A 9,015-nucleotide genomic window follows, 5' to 3' on the forward strand; every position below is an offset into this window, starting at 1 on the left:
ACATTTTTTGGTAGGGTTTTTTACGGATTGCAGACAGCAGCTTTTCTATCCTGTCCTTTTTAGTTAGCTTGGGCCCCATCGTTTGCTTAACCTATCTTTCTATTTGTGTTAGTGTTTTCATCTTGCTTCACCATCATTATATGTTGGGGGCTGCCTATTGCTTTGGGGTCTGCTCTGGGGCAGTTTAGATTTCCCCCTTTCTTTCTTTAGGCCTATTTAGTTCTCCGGCTGTGATCGAGGGGTCCAGGGCATCGTAGGAACCCCCCACGGCTACTGTTAGTTGTTGTGGATAGGATCAGGGGTCTGCAATCCGATAGCTGCCAACCTCTCCGGTTTTCTGGACTTAGCTTGTATTTTTGTTTTTTCCTCCTTTGGTGACTCATTCATAACAGAATCACCAGCCATACCGCAGATCCTAGGGTACTCAATAGCAGGAGGGAATTGTTAAAAAAAAAAAAAAAAGAGTTTGTCAGAATTTTTTTTTTTGGTGTATATTTTTTCCTCTATGTCTCTGAGTCCGTAGGGGGAATTTTTTTTCTTTCTCAATGGAGATGAAGCAGTTGTATGATCGTGTAGAGCAGCTCACTGCTGAAGTGCAGGGAATTTCCGCCTATCTTGCTCATTCACATGCTGCTGAACCAAAGATCCCTACTCCTGATGTGTTTTTTGGGGATCGGTCTAAATTTTTGAATTTTAAGAATAATTGTAAATTATTTTTTGCCTTGAAGCCTAACTCGTCGGGGAGCTCCGCGCAGCAGGTTAAAATTGTCATCTCTTTGCTGCGCGGCGATCCCCAGGATTGGGCGTTTTCTTTGAAAACTGATGATCCTATTCTTACTAATGTGAATGCATTTTTTCAAGCCTTGGGGTTGTTGTATGATGAACCTAATGCTATTGATCAGGCTGAAAAGGCCCTGTTGGCATTGAGCCAGGGTCGGGATTCTGCAGAGTTTTACTGTCAAAAATTCTGAAAGTGGGCGGTCCTTACTGCCTGGAATGATGGTGCCTTGGCAGCTCTCTTTCGGAAGGGTTTGTCAGAAACCCTAAAAGATACTATGGTGGGATTTCCTGTTCCCTCTGGTCTTGACGATTCTATGTCATTAGCCATTCAGGTTGATCGGCGTTTGCATGAACGCAAAACCGAACGAGAAGTGTTGCCACCTGTTGAACAAATGTCTGAACCTATGCAATGTGATAGAGTTTTGTCTAGGGCGCAACGTCAGGAGTTCAGAAGGCGTAATAAGCTGTGTTTCTTCTGTGGTGATGCCTCGCATATTATTTCTGTCTGCCCTAAACGAGAGAAACGTTTTGCACACACATTTGCTGTGGGTGGTGTTCAACCTAAGTTTCTTCTGGCAATTACTCTGATCTGCTCCCTGTCCACATTTTCCGCTAAGGCTTTTGTGGATTCGGGAGCAGCTCTGAACCTGATGGACTTGGATTTTGCTAAACGTTGTGGATTTCCTATGACACCTCTGCGGACGCCTATCCCTTTGAGGGGTATTGATGCTACTCCTTTGGCAAAGAATAAACCTCAGTTTTGGACCCAGGTGGTAATGCGGGTCGCCCCAGACCATCAAGAGAATTGCAGATTTTTGGTGTTGCATAATTTGCATGATACCATTGTTCTGGGGTTTCCCTGGTTGCAAATCCATAATCCAGTTTTGGATTGGAAATCTGTGTCTGTGGTGAGTTGGGGTTGTCGGTGTGCCCTTAGTGATGCTCCTGTTTTCTCCACCTCTCCCCAGTCGCATGATGTTCCTGACTGTTTGGCTGATTATTATGATGTATTTAGTGAGAATGAGTCTGCGTCTTTGCCTCCTCATAGGAGTTATGACTGTGCAATTGAGCTGAGCCCTGGGTGTAAATTTTCCAAGGGTCGACTTTTCAATTTATCTGTCCCCGAACACGAGGCTATGCGATCCTATATTAAGGAGTCGTTGGAGAAGGGTCATATTAGACCATCCTCTTCACCCTTAGGTGCTGGGGGGTTTTTTTCGTGGCTAAGAAAGATGGGTCATTAAGGCCTTGTATTGACTATCGTTCCCTCAACAAAATTACTGTTAAATATCAGTATCCGTTACCCCTGATTTCTGATCTATTCTCCAGAGTTAAAGGTGCTTGCTGGTTTACAAAGCTTGACCTCAGGGGGGCGTATAATCTTATTCGCATTAAGCATGGGGATGAATGGAAGACGGCGTTTAATACTCCGGAGGGACATTTTGAGTACCTGGTGATGCCTTTTGGGCTCACTAATGACCCTTCTGTCTACCAGTGCTTCATGAATGATATTTTCCGAGACTTGGTGGATAAATTTTTGATCATCTATCTGGATGATATTTTGATCTTTTCCAAGGATTGGGACTCTCATGTGGAACATGTTCGGACTGTGTTCCGGATTTTGAGGGAGAATTCCCTGTATGTCGAGGGATCGAAATGCCTTTGTGGTGTACAGAGGATTTCATTTTTGGGATTTATTTTGTCTCCGTCAACTATTGAAATGGACCTGGCCAAGGTACAGGCCATTTATGATTGGGTTCAGCCCACTTCTTTGAAGGCTCTCCAGAAATTTTTGGGTTTTGCTAATTTTTATCGTAAATTTATAGCTAATTTTTCCGGTATTGCCAAACCATTGACTGATTTGACTAAGAAGGGTGCTGATGTGCTGAATTGGTCTCCGGAGGCTGTTTCTTCCTTTCAGGAGCTGAAGCGAAGGTTCACTTCTGCTCCGGTTTTGCGGCAACCTGATGTCTCTCTCCCGTTTCAGGTAGAAGTGGACGCTTCTGAGATTGGTGCAGGAGCTGTTTTGTCCCAAAAAGATCCTGTAACATCTAAAATGAATCCCTGTGCTTTCTTTTCCCAAAAGTTCTCCCCATCCGAACGTAACTATGGAGTGGGGAATCGGGAACTGTTAGCCATGAAATGGGCATCTGAGGAGTGGAGACATTGGTTGGAGGGAGCTAAACATCAAGTCGTGGTCCTTACTGACCACAATAATTTGATTTACCTGGAGTCGGCCAAACGCTTGAATCCTACAGTCATGGCCAAAAGTATTGACACCCCTGCAATTCTGTCAGATAATACTCAGTTTCTTACTGAAAATGATTGCAAACACAAATTCTTTGGTATTATTATCTTCATTTAATTTGTCTTAAATGAAAAAACACAAAAAGAATTGTCCTAAAGCCAAATTGGATATAATTCCACACCAAACATAAAAAAGAGGGTGGACAAAAGTATTGGCACTGTGCGAAAAATCATGTGATGCTTCTCTAGTTTGTGTAATTAACAGCACCTGTAACTTACCTGTGGCACCTAACAGGTGTTGGCAATAACTAAATCACACTTGCAGCCAGTTGACATGGATTAAAATTGACTCAACCTCTGTCCTGTGTCCTTGTGTGTACCACATTGAGCATGGAGAAAAGAAAGAAGACCAAAGAACTGTCTGAGGATTTGAGAAACCAAATTGTGAGGAAGCATGAGAAATCTCAAGGCTACAAGTCCATCTCCAAAGACCTGAATGTTCCTGTGTCTACCGTGCGCAGTGTCATCAAGAAGTTTAAAGCCCATGGCACTGTGGCTAACCTCCCTAGATGTGGCCGGAAAAGAAAAATTGACAAGAGATTTCAACGCAAGATTGTGCGGATGTTGGATAAAGAACCTCCACTAACATCCAAACAAGTTCAAGCTGCCCTGCAGTCCGAGGGTACAACGGTGTCAACCCGTACTATCCATCGGCATCTGAATGAAAAGGGACTGTATGGTAGGAGACCTAGGAAGACTCGACTTCTTACCCCGAGACATAAAAAAGCCAGGGTGGAGTTTGCCAAAACTTACCTAAAAAAGCCTAAAACATTTTGGAAGAATGTTCTTTGGTCAGATGAGACAAAAGTAGAGCTTTTAGGGCAAAAGCATCAACATAGAGTTTACAGGAGAAAAAAGAGGCATTCAAAGAAAAGTACACGGTCCCTACAGTCAAACATGGCGGAGGTTCCCTGATGTTTTGGGGTTGCTTTGCTGCCTCTGGCACTGGACTCCTTGACCATGTGCATGGCATTATGAAGTCAGAAGACTACCAACAAATTTTGCAGCATAATTTAGGGCCCAGTGTGAGAAAGCTGGGTCTACCTCAGAGGTCATGGGTCTTCCAGCAGGACAATGACCCAAAACACACTTCAAAAAGCACTAGAAAATGGTTTGAGAGAAAGCACTGGAGACTTCTAAGGTGGCCAACAATGAGTCCAGACCTGAATCCCATAGAACACCTGTTCTTGAAAAATGAAATTCTCAAAGCACAATTGTTAACAATTCCGAAAAGAGGGAAGAATAGGAAGCATTTAAGGAAACCAGGATGGATGAACAAAGAACTTAAGTACATGCTAAAAAGGAAGAAAAAAATGTTTATAAAATGGAAAGAGGGAAGCATATCTAAAGAAGAATATAATGCTGTCTGCAGAACCTGCAGGGCACAAATCAGATTATCTAAAGCTGACAATGAATTGAGGCTTGCAAGAGATGTCAAAAGCAATAATAAAGGATTTTGTGGATATGTCAAAAGTAAAAAGAAAAGTCAAAGATGCTATAGGATTTTTACAGGATGAAAATTATGAAATGGTAAGACAGGATGTTGAGAAGGCCGAATTTTTAAATTCCTATTTTGCATCTGTTTTCTCTCAGAAAGGAAATGTAACATCAACTGTTCTTCACTGTCCTATTAAGGGAATAGAAGAATCCAGGATATCTATTAACAGAAAGATAGTGAGGAAACACTTAGATAACCTAAATGAATTCAAGTCTCCAGGTCCAGATGAATTACACCCCAGAGTACTAAGGAGAAAGCAGAAGAAATTTTTGAACCCCTCTCCATAATCTTTGAAAATTCTTGGAGAACAGGTGAAGTCCCAGAAGACTGGAGAAGAGCAAATGTTGTTCCTATTTTCAAAAAGGGGAAGAAGGTGGACCCAGGCAACTATAGGCCGGTGAGTCTGACTTCTATACCAGGAAAGATCTTTGAACAAATTATTAAACAACATGTATGTCAGTACCTGGATAAGAATGAAGTGATTAAACAGAGTCAGCATGGGTTTGTAACTAATAAGTCATGTCAGACTAACTTAATTTCCTTCTATGACAGAATCACTGATTGGGTGGGTCAAGGAAATGCTGTAGATATAGTATATCTTGACTTCAGCAAAGCATTTGACAAAGTATCTCATACAATCCTTATTGAAAAAAATGACTAAGTATGGAATGGACAAGGCAACTGTTAGGTGGATTCATAACTGGCTTAGTGATCGGACCCAAAAAGTGGTCATAAATGGCTGCACATCCAGTTGGAAGAATGTCTCAAGTGGGGTAGCACAGGGCTCTGTCCTGGGCCCTGTATTGTTCAACATCTTTATCAACGAATTAGATGAAGGAATTGAGGGTAAACTGATTAAATTTGCTGATGACACAAAGCTAGGAGGGATAGCTAATACTAGAGAAGAGAGACAGAGGATTCAAAAAGATATAAATAAACTTGAGCAGTGGGCAGCAACTAACAGAATGGTTTTTAACAGGGAAAAATGCAAAGTACTACATTTGGGCAATAAAAATTAAAAAAGCATATACAGAATGGGAGGAATAGGGCTAAGCAACAGCACATGTGAAAAAGACTTGGGTATACTAATAGATCACAGACAGAATATGAGTTAACAGTGTGATGCAGCAGCAAAAAGGCAAATGCAATTCTAGGATGTATTAACAGAAGCATACAGTCTAGATCACTTGAAGTCATTATTGCCCTCTACTCCTCTTTGGTCAGACCTCATCTGGAATATTGTGTCCAGTTTTGGGCACCACATTTTAAAAAAGACATCAACAAACTGGAGCAAGTTCAGAAAAGAGCAACCAGAATGGTGACCGGTCTGCAAACCCTGTCTTCTGAGGAAAGGTTGCAGGATTTGGGATTGTTTAGTTTGCAAAAGAGAAGACTGAGAGGAGACTTAATAGCTTTCTACAAATATCTAAAGGGCTGTCACATTGTAGAAGGATCATCTTTATTCTCATTTGCACAAGGAAAGACTAGAAGCAATGGGATGAAACTGAATGGGAGGAGACACAGATTAGATATTAGAAAAAACTTTTTGACAGTTAGAGTGATCAATGAGTGGAACAGGCTGCCACAAGAAGTGGTGAGTTCTCCTTCAATGGAAGTCTTCAAACAGAGGCTGGACAGACATCTGACTGGGATGATTTAGCGAATCCTGCTTTGAGCAGGGGGTTGGACCAGATGGCCCAGGAGGTCCCTTCCAACTCTACGATTCTATGATTCTATGACATAAAATTCCCCCAGCCCCGGAATCCACGGTAACCTCTACCTCCCAGGTGGTGGCCCCGCTATCTAATGTCCCTCGGAATACCGGTTTGGGAGAAAAGGGTTTCATATCTGCCTGACCACCACCTACGACCACTGGACGTGATCGTTTTTCTGACCGCAGAGGACACGTGCTAGCCGAGTGACCAAACTGCCGGCACTGGTAACAATGTGCGAAGCTTCGCACCGGACGTGGCTTGGGGCCGGCGCGAGACACCTCCATAGGATCGGAGGTTGTAAGCTCCTGAGTGGGAGATCTTAGCGGCTCGGTGAAGGTGGGAGCCAAATTAACCCTTCGTCTAGATTGTGCACGTTCCAGCCTGCGCTCCGTAAATCGGAGATCAATGCGGGTGGAGATGGCAATCACTTCCTCCAGACTTGTGGGGACCTCTCTGGTTGCTAGAGCATCTTTCACATGCTCTGCTAACCCTCTCCAAAACACAGGGATGAGTGCTTTATCGGGCCACTCTAGTTCGGAAGCCAATGTCCGGAATCGGACGGTATAATGGCTGACCGAGAGAGACCCCTGTGTTAGGGCCAATAATTGGAGAGAGGTGTCGTGCGTGATCTGTGGTCCCAAAAATACCTGCTTCAGAGCCGCGAGGAACTGAGCAGCCCCTTGAACCATGGGATCATCACGCACCCACAATGGCGTAGCCTACTCTAATGCCCTGCCAGATAAAAGAGAAACAATAAACCCCACCTTAGCCCACTCTGTAGGGAACCGTGCAGCCAGTAACACAAGCTGGATAGAGCACTGATTCACGAATCCCCTACAGGTGGCGCTGTCACCCGAAAACTTGTCGGGGAGCGGGAGGCGAGATATTGTCGGCATAGGCGTGAGTGTGGGCACGCGTGAGCAGCAGCTACCGAAGCATTCGCAGCTGAGGTGGAGCTCTCGATAGCCGCCAACCTGCTCTTCAGCTGACTAATGTACCGCTGCAGCTGCTGCAGGTCCGCCATTACTAGCCAGACCCTGGCGCTAGTATAATGTTAGGGACGGCGGAACGCACTAAATATAAATAATAGGAAGTGCGTTCGCCACCCGGGGTCCACCGTGCAGTAGGTGTAACAACCGCTGCTGAGTAATGGCAGACTCGATATATGGCGGTATACTGCACTCGGGTTAAACGTCACCCGAGGTGCGCAGAGCGGACTCTGTTAACCTCATAGAGGCACTTTAGTACGAATAAAGCATAAACGTCGAGCCTGTTAGCTTCACAGGTCTCAGCTAGCATGCACACACGGTATATGGTCACAGGACACGGCCCAAGGCAGAGGTCGGTGTCCGACTTGACCAACCATGTGTGCGGCGTCGCTACCGCGGACGCCAGTAAGTGCTGGTAACTGCAGCGCGGTGGTAACTACTGCCACTGTACGGCAGTGCCGTGAGGCAACACACTATCGGACGCTAGTGTAGCGGTGCGGTATGCACTGTGGCGTATGGCTTGCCACTGACTGGCGCTGACTATAACTCTAATTCCCTATCCACATGCATAATATCAGAGGGAAGGGGTTTCATAATGAGTCAGTCACCAGAATCATACATCCATCACCATTCACACATAGCAAGTATAGTCTATACTAGCGCATGGGCGAGCGGCCATTCGGGCCCTTTATAGCCATGCTCTTCCGGGACCTTCCAGACCTCTGAGATGGGCCAATCAGATCAGGATAAGGACCTGAGCACGTGACCCCCGATCTCCACTGGGAGATCGTCTCGTGGGCATGCCCAGTAGCGCGGCGAGAGGACTTAGCCTCTGGAATGGTTTCCTGCAAAGCAGGTTGCGCTACCATTGCTGGTCCAGAGGTGACAGCAACATCCAGACCCAGAGAGCTGGTCTGAGCAGGGCGCCTGGATTGCCGAGATTGCTGTGTAGGTCCCTGAGCGGTTGGAAAGGAATGGGAGACCGCTGGATGTATGGCTTTGGATTCCAGCTGTGCAGCTGCAGGAATTCGACGCCTAACAGTGCCATTCAGCACAAAGCACCACGTTACTGCATATACTGCAGCGTCGGTCGGAGCAGCGCTGTGCGCAGATAGTGCGCTTTCCAGCGCTAGGCTGGTTAGTGGCGTCTGCCAGTGTGGCGCTGCATGCTCCAGTAGCGGTTTACTTTCTTTCCGTTCTCCTGGCATCACAGTTGCGGTGCAGCACGCTAGTGAGTCAAGAGGGACTCTAACCCTGTATCCTTGGGGCAGAGTCCTGAGACTCTACACTAGGGCTCCCTTTGCCAAGTCCTGTGAAGCTAACAGGCTCTGGCATTTGTGCCAGCAGCGCTGTGAAGTAACAGAGTTCACTCCTGTACACACTGGGTCAGTGGTTAACCCGCCGGTGTTCAGTTAGCACTCCACCATTACCGAGCAGCAGTTTACCATCTCTGCACGGTGGACCCCAGGTTGCAATTGCACTTTCTTATATTTTATACTTAGTGCTATCCACAACCCTAAGCTCCTTTAAAAATTTCAGACATGAGCGAACAAGGGGAAATGAGTGACGCGTTTCAATCACAGTGGTGATCTTTATCAAAGCAAACCTGCCAAGATGGGGCCGACCGTCAAAACTCTCAGGCCGGGCAAAGAGAGCATTAATCAGAGAGGCAGTACAGAGACTAAGGCTAATTGCACACGTTGCAGAAATGCTGCAGAAATGTCCG

This window comes from Dendrobates tinctorius, unplaced genomic scaffold (assembly GCF_039654945.1).
Source record: "Dendrobates tinctorius isolate UK_male_01 unplaced genomic scaffold, ASM3965494v1 ptg000161l, whole genome shotgun sequence".
Lineage (NCBI taxonomy): Eukaryota > Metazoa > Chordata > Amphibia > Anura > Dendrobatidae > Dendrobates > Dendrobates tinctorius.